The sequence below is a fragment of the Corvus cornix genome, chromosome 2 (assembly GCF_000738735.6).
Source record: "Corvus cornix cornix isolate S_Up_H32 chromosome 2, ASM73873v5, whole genome shotgun sequence".
Classification (NCBI taxonomy): Eukaryota; Metazoa; Chordata; class Aves; order Passeriformes; family Corvidae; genus Corvus; species Corvus cornix.
In genome coordinates, this window is record NC_046333.1 from 111962815 (window position 1) to 111980806 (window position 17992).

General features: G+C 39.0%; 1 long non-coding RNA gene across 1 annotated transcript; it reads left to right on the forward strand.

Moving 5' to 3' along the window:
- The first annotated feature begins 4316 nt into the window (after nt 1-4316).
- Nucleotides 4317-12079, forward strand: LOC109144814. Its single transcript, XR_002045810.3, has 3 exons — nt 4317-4471; nt 5272-5359; nt 9290-12079. It is a non-coding gene; the product is annotated as an uncharacterized LOC109144814 (long non-coding RNA).
- The last annotated feature ends 5913 nt before the right edge of the window (nt 12080-17992 follow it).

Genomic DNA, 17992 nt, shown 5'->3' on the forward strand with positions numbered 1-17992 from the left:
AACAGGTTATTTCATATGTCAGTTCAGCCAGTGCAGAGACAGCGAAAATCACCCTCAAATGCCTCTTCTTGGAAAGTCCTCTGGAAGGCAGGGGAACTTCCCAACTTTAAACTACTGCCAGAACATCCTATTTCTGCAGACTCTTTGAGAAGAAATGCTTTGTAAGACTGTGTGCATTTCCTTGGGACACTCATCTGGGAAAAATCAGGATAATTTCTTTAATCAGGCATTGTGGCTGGGGCAGGGAGAATCAGAGAGCCACATGACCTCTCTCTCATATGCCTGTCCTTTGTGGCTCTGTAGGACGTCGGGGGGAATCCATCCTCTACTAATGTGCCACTGCAGGCTTAGACAGCCCAATGAACCATTCTGTTTGCCCTCAGGCTCCTTCAACTTGAAATCAAGCAACAGAGCCACTTCCCTGCATGGAAGCTGCTCAGCAGGAGAAACAGGGAAGAGGTAGCAGCTGCTTAGAGCTCTCCCCTTTTGCATCCAAGCTGCTTGCTGGCCCTGAGGTGCAGGGAGGGGGAAAGGGTGATGGGAGGCAGCTGGGGAATGTGATGCCCTCTGTATCCTTCCTGTAGTGACAAGCCTTATTCAAACACTTCAGTTTAAAAAGCTCAGAGAGCAGCTCCAGGAGAATGCTTTCAATTCATAATCAAATATGGGGCAATAACAGATGGATAAAACAAACAAATGTGGGGGAGGATGAGGTACATACTCAAACACTCTGGAGTGTATTCTGGGAAGAAGACACCCACTTTCTACATGTTATTTCTCATTCAGGGAAATCTATAGGCAAGTGAACTTTGGGACCTTCTTCACTGTGCTCAGAAAAATTGCTGGAAGATGCACCTCTACTTTTTTTTTTTAGTGTGGAAAGAGTTCTCATGCCCTTGCAGGCTTTGAAGTCCCAGCTGTATTACTCCTCTCTTTCTTACATGAGGAAACTGAGCAAGTAGCTTGTCTTTCTGATCAGCACTAATCCTACCCTGTCACTTTGCCAGGAGATGCAGCCTGTTGAGTGGAGCCCTGGCACAGCAACCCCTATGTGCATTAATGCTCCGCGGGCCTCATTGTGTTACACTCCTCACGATCCCTGCTCTGCAAGCTCTGCAAGGGGCTCTTCTCTCCACTGGGGCACTGGGTTACCACTGTATGTGCAGCCAACTCCATTGTTCTGTTGGTGAAGATAATACATAGGGCTTTCCAGCAAAGAAATCCTCCATACAAGCTGGGGGGCTTCTCAAGGCACAGTGGGCCGGTCACCAGAAAAACAGCAGAATGCTTGAGGAGTTATCATCTTAATGTGCTTGAGTGCCTATAGCTCAGGGCTGCGTATAAGACTTAAAACCTGCAGCAGACACAGGGACATTGGTAGTAAATGAAGGACCTGACAAAAATGTGTAAGGTGAAATTTCTTGGCTCAGTCTTGTTAATCAGTACGGGGTTACTAAGCAGAGAGGGAGGATCTCTGCAGCTGGCAAGCCTGTGTGATAGTAGCTATAAGTGAAGCACGTCATTGTCTTGGAAATCAAGTTTTAACTTCATGGGGAAATGGCACATAGATTATAATAGCAGAATTTCCCTTCTACTGTCTGTGCAGTCAGAGATCTCTGACCTTTAATTTGTTTTCAAATGTGATCAGTTTCTGCCACCTGTCAGCCAGCCACAGATGAAATACCATATCAGTAGTGAGTTAGAGAACAGAACAAAGTGTAGTCAGTTTGAGGAAATGGTAATATACAGTTCAAATCAGCAGCAGTAGTTTAGTTCTAGAAAGAACAACAAAATGCTTTTTATTTTTTCCCGAGCTCAGTTTTGGAGCCTTATTTTGAAAACAGAATGTTTTCTTGGCATGCCTACCCTGATTTCTTAAATGTACCAGTGGAGGAAACATCATGCTCCTGTGTCTTCAGCTTCTTTCTAATAAGATCCAGTTAAACAACTAAAGACATTAAAAATTCATTAGAGCATTTCAATGGTGTAGTCAATGAGACCTGTTGTTTATCAAAGTGTTTCCAGCCAAATAAAATGTCCTTTTTTTTTTTTTAATTCATATAGTGGAAGACATTTGTTCAGAGTGCTTTGTATAAAATTGATTTTATATTTATATGTAAATCATTTTACACTTCTCTAATGAAGCAGTAGGTAAAGTTAAGTAATAGGGCAGATCCGTGAGAACATCTCTGCTTCAACTGCCAAATTTCCCTTTAGGTCAAACAGCACAGGTTAATTACATCACAGTACTGGGGCAGTACTCAGCAATAAAAAGAGTTAATTGCAAATGTTTCATTATTATCTTCCTCATGAAGCACTTTTAGGGTACCAAAAGGTTTGCAAGTGAAAACGTGGTGAGCCAAATTGTGCTCTGATTTCCTAATGGTGTCTCAGAAAGAAGAACTTGGGTGATCCATATGAACTACCAGCCTCCAAATTATTGTTATGCTTACTTCTGACACGACTAGAAACATAGGAACCTTTGGACAAATCAAAATTGTATTGTCGAGACAAATGTGCCACAAGAAAATAACTTGCCAAGTCTCATTTTGAGAACACTAAATTGTGTTCTGTATAGATTTCTGGAGCAGCATCAGGTTAACTGATACTTAATTTCTGTTCAGCTGCATTGAATGTGACCAAATCAAGAGCCAACACAGCTGATGCAGTTTCTTATCATCCAGAAACTTGCCCAAGTTCTTCAAAAGCTGTTATCATGGAAATAGCTCTGTTCAATGTGATTTCAGTTCTACCTCTCAGTATGGTTACTGAGAATGCTAGCTGGGAATCTGAAGGTCACCACAGTGTCCCAGTACAATAAAAGTTGAGCCAATGCATTAGATTTGCACAACCTTTCACAAGAATCTAGATTGGAGCTGACAACAATCTTGACGATTGAGTTAAGACTCATGTTGGTGAGGAAAAATTGTATGAGGCTTGCTGCAGTTCCCACCAGTCTAAACACGGTGGAGTCTGGTATTTTTGTTTGAAGGATTGTGTTATTCTTCTAAACATATTTGAAAGGGTAATGGACATTTATACTTGGAAGACTAGGGACCTATTTGAATTTATGAGATTTCAGTATTTTAAGCTTTAAATCAGTATTTAAAATGTATGCTTATCGTACAATATAAAATCTGTGGTTAAGTTTAGAACATAATGTTTCTCAAGATGTTTACATACATGAGCCAAACTGAGAAAAAGATTGTCAAATAATTTGATACCCGGCTTGGGAGAAAAACTTGGTTGAAATCTTTTCTGAGCTGTGAATCTTTAAAAAGAGTGATCTTAAGTGCACAGTGTTTTTCAATGGAAGTCTGAAAAGACGTAGTCTTACAAGGACGTACTTTATATACACACATTAAATATGTACTCTTAAGCCTCCAAAGAAAGATATATAAAGAGTACTACTTTCAGTAGTGTGATTTATCACCAACAGAACATGCTCAATTCTATGCATTTTCCCCTTGCATTTAGAAATTTATTCTTGTCAGAAGTACAGAAGCTTCCAAAGCTTCCTTTTCTTGTAAAGATGTGCCTGACCTTATCTTCTATAAAAAGCTCTATTTTGGCTAACAGTCTATTTACATAGGAATGCAAGCATAATTAAATGCTGACAGCAAGAGGTCTGTTTGGGTGAAATCTGAATGAATATCTTATAGCGATGTGGTTAACAAACCTTATACAAATAATAAAGAGAAGCTGCACCCTCACACACTGGGCAGTGTTAGCAGAGGGTGTCCTGGAGCGGAGGTATGTAAACAACGAGGTGGCAGTGTTGGGTTTGTGGTGTTGACAGCAGCATAAACAGCATAAAGAAGCCTTCTAAACAAAATCTCCAGCTGATCAGTGGAGCCGACCCACCACAGGCCTCCAGAGCTGCTGAGAAGGAGAGATGCATGACTAGAGGGTGCCTGTGTGTTTCCACCAGTAGGGAAGGCAGGGAAGACGTGCTGTGAGGTACTGTTCAGCCATAGGGCTGTGAACAGGTGTGACCCCCAGAGGCAGAGTGGACCTGGAAGCTGTAGAGGGCTGCTCATCAAAGGGCTTTAGCAGCACCAGGTCTTCTGCTGCCCAAAATTCCAGAAAAGGAAGAAGTAGCCCCACTAGAAGTTAATTCAGCAAAAACAGTAGACTTTCTCTGTCAGGAAAAAACAGGGCAAGTGAAATCCTGACCACCTTAAATCTATAACAATGTTACAGCTGATTTCAGAGAGTGGTAGAATATTAACTTACCCCTCTTGCTAAGTCTCTCTAGCCCAAGCTTCCTGTGTGGCATCTGAGGGCACAGAAAGGGATCAATACTCTATCTTTCTCCTTTTCTAAATTCTCCCCCTGCCTGTTCTGTTGGAGTCAAAGACCAGTATGTGGTGTTGAAATCACCCACGGATGCTTAAGAGCAGTGCTGCATGAAGGAAATACTGATTTGCGCAGTGTTGTGGATCTTCCTAAGAACAGAGAGTGAGCCCAGGTACTTTCTTTTTTATGTCACAGGCCATGAAAAGTAGCTCTAAGTGAGATATGAACTGCCCTGAACAGATGCAGCTGGTGTGTTTGACTGTGATAAGTGGTGGAAAAGCATGCCATATCTTCCCTTAGGAATGTGTTTATTGGTTGAAATGTTACATTTGAACATACCATTTTATACTGGTAACTTTAAATAGGGAATACATATATACTTGCAGCAAATACTTCAATAGATGGTTATATTTGGGTTTGCTCTTGTTAATGCAGTTATTCACTTTTGCCAATGTTTTAAAATCTATCTGTATAAACTTAGGCATTTAGATCCATATTTCAATTTACTAAGAAGTGGTCTCATTTTCCAAAGTACTGAGAGGCTAAGAGACTTCTTGAAAAATAATTGTATGAGCATCAAGTGAGGTGTTGACACGATTGTATGTAGATGGATGTGATCACAGTTGTTCATATAGAAACCAGATCCACTTCAGATTCCATTCCAGAAGATGTATAGGTGCATTAATTCAGTGCTAATGTGCTGTGTCTCAGCAGCAATAGCTTGTTAGTAAGTGATATCTGGGCTAAAAACAGAAGAAGAAACTGTTTTTGGAAGATTCCTAGGTTATGGTATTTCAAAGTTCTTTGTAGCTGCACTTATACCTGCTAAATAGTGAAGTATTTAATAGCATGTTTTGTATCACCACCTTTATTTGGATTGTAATGTAGTTGATTAAATTTGGAAGACTATACCAGCTTGTCCTTTCTTTTTAGTTGACTGGTAAAAGTAATTTGTCACTGTTTCCATCGCAGGGCACATGATTAAGATCAGAGTCAAGAACACAACTGTGCAGATCTCAACCACTGGGACCATTGCTGTGCACTGAGATAACCAAAAAAGGTAGAGACTGAAAGAAGACAGTGTGATTTGAAATTAATCAAGATGTAACAACCCCCTTCTGTAGGCTGTGGTTGGGAATTCTCAGCTGAGCTGAGTGTGCCAATGGCTGATTCACAACTGCTGGCCTGTTCCTTCTCTGACCTAACGCTGTGCTCTCCTCACAGCTGCTGAGTTGCTGATAAATCCTCTGAAGCTGAAAACCTTGGGTTGCCTGAGGTTAAGGGAGCCCTGACAGTCTGCACCAGTTGAAGATCAGCCCCTGGGTGTCTGAACCCTATGGGGAGCATTTTATTCCAATGAGCAAGATGTTTGAGGGAACTGCAGGGACTGTGATCTGAGAATACTGAGGGGAAGCAACAGCCAAGACCCAAATGTTAGTTCCTTTGGTAGCAGCTAACACATTTCCCAACTGCAGTGTTGTCCATGTAACTTGAAAAGAATTCTGAATGAGTCTGTGGCAGAATAAACTAGTTAATGAGATCATGGGAGAGGGCTTTTTTTTTCCTTGATGACCAACTGTTGTCTTGTCTGGCGGTAATAAACACACGACAACCACAAGTAATGGAAGAGCTTATAACTGCCAACAATACTGGATCCCAGGCTTTCTTTTCCATGGGCCAGTGAAGTGCACGGGCCACACTGTAGTTCAGAGGAAGAACAGACAGGCTGAAAGCAAAACACAGTTTCTCCCTTCCAGCGTGGCTTTTGCAGTGCTTCTGAAAAAAATTTAAACTCTCTGTGGAGTATTTCAGTTAATCTTTAGAGACCAGTAATAAAACTCCAGGAAAAGTATGGAAAGGAAAAGATAGGATGCTTTCCATCAGGATGGCTGTGCTTGGTAGGAAGATCTGCTTCTGATTAACATGCCAAGAAAGTATTTAAGTTGAAAGAGAATTTTACTAGACACTTTTAAAGGAAACTGTTTAGAAAAATGCCATGTACTGACCTCTGAGAAAGATCTCCAGAATCAGTGTTTCCTCCCAGTTCACTCTCAGGTTTCTACCTTCTCTGTCTTGCACTCAATAGCAATAGTAATAATACCAATACTTTCTGTGCTGCAACACTCTCTACTTCAAAGCACTTCACAAACACTGGACTAGATTCAGTCTGGTCTTCTACAGATGTAAACTTTCTGTTGAAACCCTGGCTCTGTTATAGTGAATGGCAAATTTCCCACTGCCTTCAGCGGGGTTGAGATTTCACTCACTCCTTGTCAAAGAATTTGGGCAAAGCAAAACTTCTGAAAGAGGTGAATGTGATAGCTGAAAGGAGATGAAACCTCTCTTCGTTGCAGGGAACACATAAATTCTCAACATGGAGGACAAGCACATCCAGACTGTTAGGGGAATGACAGAGGGAAGAAAGCCTAACCAATTATTCATCTCTAAAGTGTCTCTTTTCTCCTAAGTCAAGCATTAGGACAATTCTCTGGCTTTGTTGTGAGCTCAAACTTATAAGTGTATGGCATTTATATAAATATGACTATGGATAAACATCTGCTTGACTTACTAGCTTGGTTATAGCTTACTGACTTATTGATAACCTTAGTTTTCCAGTACTTTTGCTTAGCATTGTCACTTGCAGTTGTTCATATCAGAACAGAAAGACTTTATGCCCCTTTACACAGGGGCAGACCAGTCAGGAGTCAGACCCTTGCTCACATGCGTGCTCAAATGTGTTTTACTTTTTAACACTTAAAACACTGCCACTATCTTGAATGTTTTTAGTCCTTTTTATCACATTGCTCAGTGAAGACAGCCTTTAAAGTCTTTTTGGGCCGAAGAAGATATTGTATGTTTTCAGAAGTATATTTAGAGGTGGCAAAATGTTAAGTGTTTGTTTAACAATTAACATTGCTTTTATAGTTTTCTGATCCCAAAGAAATTACTAGCCATACACAAGGCTGAAGAGGAGGCATAGCACTGAACATCAAAACTGAACAGTGAGGAAGATATTAAGAAATAAAAATGCTTTAAGAATTAGTTGAAACATTGAGTGATGTCGGCCAAGCTATATTTGCTCCTTCAGATCAGGGCGCTGAACCTGAAATCCTTATTTAGGGTAGAATTTGTAAGATGTTGCCATCTGCCTTTGCTTTTGAATGATCCTACTGAGCAGTTCTACCCTCCTGGGGTTTATAAACCCCATCTGTCCAACAGTGTCTGTTACCTGAGCTGTTCTCGTTTTCACCTTGCAGTTGGTACGTCCTGAATATGCCAAAGAGCAGTCCTGACATCTTGGCCTTGTTTTTCTTTCTGCTCTTCCACGTGTGTATCTTATTACATGGAAGTATGCTGAGAGGTAGTTTGCCATGTAAAAATGTGATGAAAATTGAAGGAGGACTTCAGAGTTTGGCCACAGTTCTTCTACATTTCTTTTTCTGTGTATAAGTCTTTACAGCACAGCCAGAAAAGAATGTGGAAACAGCTGAAAAGTAAGTTGCTCTTCTCCTCCTTAGGTCTAAAATCATAATTTCTCTGCATATTTTGGAGAAGCTGCCTTCCAAATATGAGCTTCACAGAGTTACCGTGGCCTTGTATTTGCATTCTGTGCCTCATCACTAGGAGCAGCTGAACTAGTTTAAATTCTCAAAAGAAATGAGAAATTCATTAGAGACAATAAATCATAGACATCATGAACTTCTGACTAGTGTGAAGTCATTCAGAAATATATTTCCCACCAGATCTCTGCAGTCTGTGGTATTCCCATCAGGTGATTAATCCTCTGTCAGGGTTCAAAAGGAGACAAGGAAATACAGCAGATAAGGAATGCAACATTGCTTATGCTTCCAGACTCTGGGTGATAGAAACAAACTGCAATCTGTTGCAATGCCTTGCATTGCATGCCTTTTAAAAATTCTAAATTATGACTGAAGTTATAAAGTGCTCTGAAGTATAGATGTGTGAATGCATGTAGAGGTCTGTAGGTGTAAAGAATAAAAAATGAAACCACTGCATTAGCTTTCCTTACCAGCTTAAAATACATATTTTTGGATAGTTCTAAGGTTTTCAGTTTTTATTTTTTTCCCTTTGGGCTGGGAAAGCAGTCCCTGTAGTGTAAGAGGAGCACACAATATTTGAAATTGTCTGTTACAGTGATTACTGTCACTATTGGCCTCTGAGCGTGCTTGCACTCATAGGAAAACTTGGCAGCATTGGATGTTACCAGATGCTCAAAGATTGAGTAAAAGTGGAGAGGAGCACAAGTGTATAAACCCAGGAGAAAGAACAACTCAGTGAACAGGAATTATGATTAAATACAAGAAAGAAGAGTGGGTTGGTGGTGTTTGGGTGAAAGATGCGATTTTTCTATAGCAGAGCTTGAAGAGATTTTGACTGAAACCAGGGATCTGAAAGGAAAGTGTGGATCCCCTTAAACATTCTTTCCCTGAACAACTCCAAATCTTGTGGTGATTGCTGTTTGACCTGACTGGCACTATCTGAATGGGAAACAGGTGGGAATGATGTTTGGAGCTGTTGATAAGGATGCTGGTTGATGCTGCATGCCTCAAAGAAGCAAGGAATGGAAGGTGAACAACTTTTGGCTGAAGTCCTTAAACCTTCTTGAATGGTTAAAAGGAAGAGAGTGCCATGTAATGAGAACTGAAATTTCATTAAAGGCATGGAACAGACTGTGTGGCTCTCATTTACACCTGCACAAATTTGGATTTGGTCCATGAAGCCCAGCTACACACTGGTGGAACTGAGCCTGGTGTCTTATGCGTGGTCCCTGAGTCTGGCAGCAGTGGTGGGCAAGCTGCTATCAGGAAATGGGGCATGTGTTTCTGTCCTTAGATCTGTGTGCTAAGTGCTAGGCCTGGCCTGACAGATGTTAAAGTGCCTCTGAGTAAGCAGGGAAATTATATACAAAAGTTTCCTATTACAGCTGGAATAAACAATTTCTTAACTTTTGTGTATGCTTGTCTTTCAGAGAGGCACAGTGCTCTCACTCTGTAAGAGCGCTGATTAATTGCCACAGTTCTTCTGGATCCCAGCACCTCTGGAACCTGTGAGAAACTCCTTTTCATACTACTACACTGACTTCTCAAAAAAAGTTTAAGTGCTTCATAAGCATAAATTAATTCAGCCAAACAGCATTTCTGTGATGTGGGAAAACCTGTGCTGCCTCCCTGACACCACTTACTTGACTTGCTTAATATTACAAACTGAATCAGTGATGTAGATAAGAGCCAAACACAGGATCCCTATTTCTGACTTCCTTGCTTCATACAGAATGCAGACATGGCAAACTCTCAGTGTTCAACAAATGGCTGGATTGTAACTAGTGCACCTTTGCATGATAGTGCAAAAGCAATTCCTTTCAAGAATTCCTCCTCCCACTTCCAACAAGGAAAACGCTCTAAAAAACTCACTCTTAAAAATGTCGCACCAAATCTTTTCTGCTCTTTTTACCCCCCTATAACTGTGAGTGGCTTTATTTAACATTCACAATCCGGTTTCTGACATAGGTGGCTGAGTTAGCCGACTGGCCTCTAGATTTGGTTCCCTCTGGAGTCAACAGACAGGTGTGTATCTAGGAGGTTCTTCCAGAGGATGATTCAGAGCAAAAGTCCAAGTCAGGTGGTCAGATTTGAGCTGAGTGCCTAAAGCCTTGACAAACTCTTGTTCCTGTTTGCAATAGGTGGAGCTGGGATTCATCTGACAACACAGAATAAAAGAAGTGAAATATGTCTGACAGAAGAGGCGATTATGCCTATGCTATGTGAGGGCTCTAAGCAATAGGAATAAATGTACAGTGGAGACATCTATGTTACAGGCAGCTGTCTAGCTTGATTCTCAGTACTGAGCACAACTCAGTAACTACACATTAGTTTTTGAAGGTTGATTAAAATTGCTGGTTTTGCATTAATAATGGGACAACCTGTTGTCATTTGCCCTCTCACTTACATAAAAACTTCTCCCAGACGTTAAATTTCCAGTGAGGGAGGCTAAATGCATGTGAACATTATCTGAGGTATCTTGAATATCTTTTCTAAAGACAAGACAATGACATTTCTCTGTACAAGTTCAAACATGACTCCCCCATGTTGCAAAGAACTGTCAAATTGAATAACAGGTACAGTGAAAGCACTTCTTTCCCAAACTATTCAAATGAGCATCACCTTAAATAAACAGAACCTGGCTAAGGGTTACATGAAAGATTTGTCATAGCAAGAAGTAATATTTGAATGATAATATCTCTTAATTTATTCATTATTTAAAGTTACTCTTTTAAATAGACCTAGAGCAGTCTTTCCCAGGTAACCCCTGAGATAAAGTTATCAGTCTCTGTCTCTCATCTTCACTGCATCCTGCTGTAAATAATGCCTTTGCACATGATATCTCCTACCAGTGGTGATTGCAGTAACTCTTTGGCTCCCAGCAGAAGTAGTTGGGGGTGTGGTTAAGCCAGGATGCAGCGAACATGATTCATACAAAAAACCTCAGACCTTGGACTGCTTGTAAGGGATTCCCACGTTTATTATGTGGGAAAGTGTTGAACATATTGTATAAATTATACAATGGAGCTGAAAGATTGGGATTTCCCTATGTTAGTCAGTTGGTTACTACACTAGATTTAGACCATCATTAAAGAAGAAAATAAGAATCTTTCTTATTATAGACAGCAAGACAATATTCAGGATACTTTTTAATTAAGAGAATCCCAGAGAAATTAGAAAGCGATGCAGAAATTGGAGCAACAACTGATTTGCTTTTGTAAATAACCACAACCTTTACAATGAAATGGCTTGATACTTCTTTTTTTTTCTTGAAAGCAGAGTCTCTTTAGCAATTCAGTTATACAGACAGAAGACATGACCTTTCTGTGGTATTCAGGGCATTTACATTGTCTGACTGATTCTACTTTAGTCATCTGTTATGGTGCAGTTTGGAGGAACCCAGGTTCCTCATACTGCCAGTGCAGAGGAGGCAGGCATGATTTAGAGAAGCCGGGCTAAATGCCTAAAGGAATTTGAAGGAGATGGTGCAAATACCACCTGTGCTTCTACTCTGAACCTCATTTTTCAGTAACTTGTAGTTTTACTGTAAAATTTCTCTTGGAGCTCAAACTTCGCACACATGAAGTCAGAGACTTGTAACAGCCACCAATTTGTAACAGCTGAGGATCTGGCCTAGGATCTGTAATTTTGTTTTTAATAGCAATTTGGAAGAGATTATTTTACAACTTGTTCTAATATGTACATTCCCAGTAGACTGCTCAGGTAATTGCTTAGGCTGTAGTTCAAATATTCCACAGTTTGAAATATACTTGCAGAAAAATCTATTTTTCTGTGTACAGAGGTATAGAACAGTCACTTCTTTGGCATGTGTAGCTATTCCTCTGCAAACAAATCCAAAGTTGTAGCTGTACAAATGAATGAACGTGCAAACATTTTCAGTTTGTATTTAAGGATATATTTGGAAATGTGTACCTTTACACAGCAAAAATTTGTTACCTGGCAGCACACAAGGTTACACAGAAGAAAGAAAAAGTGAAGAAATGATCATGAAAAAGATGTTTGACATTGAAGAAAAGTCTTATATGCTATCTTCAGTTCTGCTAACTTTCTCACTGGCTTATATGAAAGATGTTTTCTACCTATAAATTTCTCTTATGTTCACAGGTCAGTAAGGCTTAGTTTAAACTGCTATGCTAAACTTATGTATATATTTATATTATGCATCTCCATAGTTAATAAGAAGTTAAAGATCTCTGAGCCACAACAAATTAAAGTGATATTTCAAACAAGGTGTTCAAGCCTGATAATTTAGTGCTTTAAAGATCCTCCCTGCATAAATATGAAATTATTCTGAACTGGGCACACTGGATGCATAGGACAGCTTCATAAGTTAATTTTCCCAGGTTAGAATCCTGACAAACTGCCTCCGTTTGTATTGTGAAATGTATTTCTCAGCCCTGCTCCTGATTTCCCAGGGAACCCTGCCCTTTATATTAGAAGTGAATAATTAGATCACTGGGTTTAATGTTATTATGCAGCTTGCCAAGGTTGGGTACGCTATCACTTGCTAGAAGTTGTTCTCGGTCACCCTAATGATTGTAAGGCAGGACCGAATCTTTACTTTCCCTTGGGAATCAACCTCAGGGTGGCGTCACTCAGTCAATGCATGACTTTTCTTTCAGGGTTTAACAAGCCTCACCAAAGACTAAAGGGTGTATTGTAAAACCAGACCTGCAAAGTCTCACACACCTAACAAATGAGTCCCACTCCTTTTTGCTTAAGGAAAAATTAAAACAAAGGAAAAAAAAGGGTCTTGCCTAAAGGGATTTCTCAGTGCTATTAGGAAAAAAAAAATCAAGTCAAACAAATCATCTTTCTCATACCTAGAGACTCAGTGACATTATCTTTTGCATGACACCATAACTGTGCTTTGGTGGTAGTGATTAAATGCTGTTCAGCAGGCTAAGCCCTGTCTGAGAAGTTCTGTTTAAGAAAAAGGACTTTGTGTAGAATGGGTTGTTTGGCTTTCTAGCAGTTTCAAAAAGAGATGAGTAACAAGAGGGTGGGTAAGATTTTGAGGAAGATTTTTTATTGCATGACAATAACTTCAAGAGAATTTAAAAATAAATTTTTATTTAATCCAGGAATCAAAATGCTTCACATTGAAACATTGTTAAACATTTAAATAGGTAAATATTATTGATAATTGAAATGTTTTAAAAGATACTCTTATCTCCCCTCTACACAAAATAATTGGGTAAAATAGCTGTATGTTACTCAGAACACTTAAACACCTCTATTCTGAAAAAGGACTGTAGCTGAAAAATTTGTACAGTTCAGTCAAAATGACCTGAATTTAATACTGCCTCAGAAGACAAACCAGGAATATATATATTTTTAGCACATCTTGTGCTTTTACATGCTATAGGGCACATGTGAGTGCTCTAAGGAGAGGATGAAACTGGAACTAAAGAAATTCACCCTGATACCAAGAGCATCTTTGAAGCAAATGCCTGCTGCAAGTTACAATATCAGTGCTTTGTCTTTATTCCACCTGCACATTCATCTAAACTAAATATAGTGTAATGAATACCCTCCTAATGTGAAATATTTAACCTCTAAGAACCCTTTGTAGATACAGCTTTACCTTTTCATTTCACACACCTAAACCTTCACTCACATTCAGCTATCCCTCCCCTATCCCACACAACCTGTATGGGGCATCCACTTTTAAATAATAAGACACATAATTAGCCATTAATACACTAGAGGTTAATGAGTAGGTATAATCTCATTAACGTAATGGGAGATACAGGTGTAACTTGTAAGCAGCCTTAGGCTGCCAAAGAGTGCAAAGGAGTTATTGCTATCTTTAAATAAAAGTTAAATAAACATGATTCATATCTAAATTTTCTTCATGTACCTTGGCATTCCAGAAAGTTTTATGATTTTAGCTGAGATGGTTAGTTGCTGCAAGCAAAAGGCTAGGAAGTTTGTCCTAGCTGAAATTCCTACCCAAAAGGATGCTGTTGATAGACTTTCCCAATGGGACTCAGACATTATGTTTTCCTTTATACATTGCAACTTTTTGCTGTTGTTTTCTAGTAATTCAACTGGAAAATAAAATTTGGCAAAATATCTACACATCTATAATTCAAGATCACAGGAAAAATCCCTGCTGTGTTGCAGCGCAGTGGAAAATTTAGGCAAATGTGACTTTCTGTGAAATGTATGGTTGTTGCTATCAACATATACATTGTTTATATATTGTACTTTGCTGCTGTGGTCTCAGGAATCACTTGTCTAAAGCCTGGTTTGGTTTGGAGCCAGAAATGCAGCTATTTAGCTCCACAAATATGAATATTAATGAAAAGCTTTTCATTTTTAATTGCAATGAACTAGTGAGCTTCTAAATGAGAGTGATCTCAGACACAAACACTACATACCAATTACTTATTCTTCATTTTTAGGTATAATTTTTTAATAGATAACTTTTCATGTTGTTTAAAGAAAAAAAATTCCTTACTGTTCCTTAACTAATTTGATTCCATTCATTGACCAGAATATTTCCCTGTGATAGCCAGAGGCACAGTATGTTTAAGTGTTCATTAAGATCCACTAATTAATTACATAAATTTCGTTAACATATTATTGAGTGAGGGGTTTGTATTATATTACAAAAGAATCCTTTGTCCTGTATTTCTTTTCTTAGAATGCCCCAGAGCTTTGTTTAAAATTATTAAACCCCACTTCAGTTGCAATTACAATTTTTATCATGAAAATGCAGTGCATTTACTAGATTTTTCAATAGCATCTTACTTTTTTTGAAGAAGCAGTGCAAAATGTAGCATGCTAGACCTTTGATGTCTCTGGAAAATGAATAGTGACTGCAGGGCAACTCCATCTAGCTATGGGTTGCTCGGGTCTCGTGGGAGAAAAGTTAAGTCCTATTCCGTCTGCTACCAGCTGGGAACCTGCTGCTTCCCTCTGTCTGCCTTCCAGAGTGTTTCACCTGCTCCCTTGCCAATCCCAGTCTCTTCAGACAGGCCGTGGAGCAGCAGATGGGAGGTGGGGCAGCACAGCAGTAAGTGGAGCGGGAGGTTTGCTGGCAGGGCTTTCTGAATTGCTCCAAGTCCTGAAGCTGGCAAGGGTGAGAGTGAAGCAGGTGAAAGGGCGTAGTCACTTAAAAAAAAGGATGGGTGGAAAAAAGGAGTGGGAAAAGGGATTAAGACAGTTAATTTATCAGAGATGGTTAGAGAGATGGTGTTCACAAGGATATTCTTTTTCCTTCGAGCTTTATTGCTTAATGATAAAGATATCTACCCTTGATTTCCTTAAAGCTGTCTGAGAACTCGAACTAAAGATTGCCAGAGATTTCTCTTCAGTCAATGACTGCGAGGACTGGCTCCTCTTTCACAAACATCATCTGCTCTGTATTTTGTTTTGAGTTCAAATGGCACTGTCTAGGCATGGAATACACATGGCATTCTTTTGTCCCCATCACTTTTTTTTTTTGCAAATGTGCACATTAAGATTTTGCCTACTGTAGTACACCAGTGGCATACCTATTTCATGACTAAAGAAGCAAAGAGTTTAAGGCTGTATTTCCAAATCTGACCTCAGTATCTAAGAGACAGATTTCCAGTCAAATTCAGAACAAATTCAGCTCTTATCTACAATGATGTCAGTGGGTGTTTTCCAATGAATACAGGAATATGAGACTGGAGGAGACCTCTAGGTCAGCAGTCCTCTGCTGTCACAGACAATCACAGGGCATTTTCATGAACCAATAGAGCTTCATCTAAAATTTAAGCTAAAATTTTTACGTTCCTGTCATAAGATTGTAGCAGAACTTCCCTCCTTTACTGTTTAGAAGCCTTCCTATAACTATCACATTGTATTTATCTCAGGGGGATCATGGCTTTACTTCTAGGTTAACATCTTCAGAGGCGATGTGCACCTGCAGCTTCCGCTGATGACCTTTCCAGCAGGCTTGTTCCCAAAGCTGAAAAAATCAAAAGCAAATCCCCCCATGTTCATTATCAGTAGTTTGAACTAAAAAGTTTTCAAGTCAAGAATGAACCCACATTAGAAATTGTATCATATCACTGATGTCTCCGGTGCCTTGATACAAATTCAAATCCCTTTAGATTTTGATAGTCTTGAAATTGAGAGGCATCATGCATATGTAATTTTGACCAGTAAGAACCTATGCTGTTGACATTGTCATCCAGTAAAATGTGCTGACTTGAGGGACATGAATGCATTGTGCAATGCCTGAGAATTATCTCTTACTAATTAATCCCTCTTTGTTTGTAATCTCATGGGAAATATTTTTTCCTGTATGGCTGGAAGGAATATATGGATGAATCCTTAAGGTGGCCTTAGTATTTTATCTAGCTTTTTACAGAAATTCCCTTCTAGCTAAAAATAGGGCTAATTAACTTCCGTAGTTAGAAGCCTTGTTTGCCTCCAATGGCTTTCTTCTTTCATGGATGCACTGAGTGCTGACTTTGCAGTATCAGCAGATTTATGTATTGCCTGAGGTTTAGACTTTTTCTAACTTCTTTTTTTTTTTTTCCTTAGGCTTTACTATTAAAAGCTGTATAAACAAGCCAATATTGGGTTCTGATAATGAAAATAACTTGATGCATATATTTCTATGTGTTAGTGTTTTCAGAGTCAGATCTCTGCAACCATTAAATTCATCAGAAAAGAGAACAGACATTAATTTCTTACAATTAAAAGGCTTGATTCTCATTTTCCTTGAAGGACATCTGCATATTCTTCAACAAGGTACAAAGAAAAATAAAATCATTAGTGCATCGTGCTACTCCTTTATTACTACTACTGTAAATAAAGATTAAACTGAAAATTATTCTTGTCTGCAAGCTTCAATTGAAAGCAACTTGATCAATGCTCCTTTTCTACAAGAACTTTTCTTAACTGTCATTTTATAATTATTTTTTTTCTTAACTGTCACCTGAAACATTTTCTCAAAGGTAGGACTTGGCATAGCAAGTTCCTTCTTATCTGACAGGAGCTGAGCATTCTCAGTCCTTTCCTGGAGACAGACAGCTCTTCAAGGAGCTGGTCCACAAGCAGAATGGTTGTCTCAAGAACTGGTATGTAATCACCAAAATGAAGGTCACTTAGTGCTATTTTCTCGTCAGATGACCCAGTGGAAGTTAACCATGGTTTTCCCACAAGAAAATTACTAGTTTTCTCCTCAGTCTTTATTAGATTTCATTGTAGATGCAAAAGAACATAGTGTCAAACAGTTGACTTTTAATTAGCAAAACTGACAGTGGTTAGGTGAGAAGAAACTGATTAATAAAAAGAATTCTGAAAAAGATAATTTAGTTGAGTAATATGCAAAACAAAAAAAAATATTTAAACACGGTTTCAGGGGTTATAGATCTGTTTTTCTCGAAGACTGTCAAAGCAGTTAATCTGAGTGTTTCAACATCTCTATGAGCTATGAATTCACTTTTACTATTATAAATACCGAAAGGAAAGCAAGCCCTTTATTTTCAAAACAGCCCTTGATTTTGCTTCATACCATTTCAGTTCACTAGTTTCAGACACACAAGGCTTGATTATCAGTACTACTAAATAAAGCCTGCCTAAAATAGGGGAAAGAAGAGGGGAAAATACAGAACTTTGCAACATAGTTTTTTCTGTTCTTTGGTCCAAAATAGAAATCATCGAAATTGGCATGTGAATTCCCATTTCTATTCTTTCTATCTCTCCCACAATATCAGAGCAGGTATTTTGACATATTAAGATTAGTGTAGTATGTTTCAGTCTTCCTAATTTAATTTTTTTTCTGTTAGATATTTCTTACACTGATTTTGGGAAACTTGGCTATGGACTCTTTTTTGCTGTCCAAAACAATTGTTTGCAACAAACCTTTCTTCTAGTGTAATTTGTATAGTATTTTGGGGGAACATTAGCAGTTTCTCTCTGAACAATAGGAAGACTGTGTCTTAGAAAGCTCTGGAAAGGATTTAGAGGTCAAAGAAGACAAGTCACTCAACATGAGTTCCCAGTGAGATATTCTGGGAAAAGACTGATGTGGTCCTTTGATATATAAGAAGGGGAGTTGTGAGTAGCATAAGGAGGTGTTTTTACCTCTATCTGACACTGGGGAGATTAACACTGAAAACATG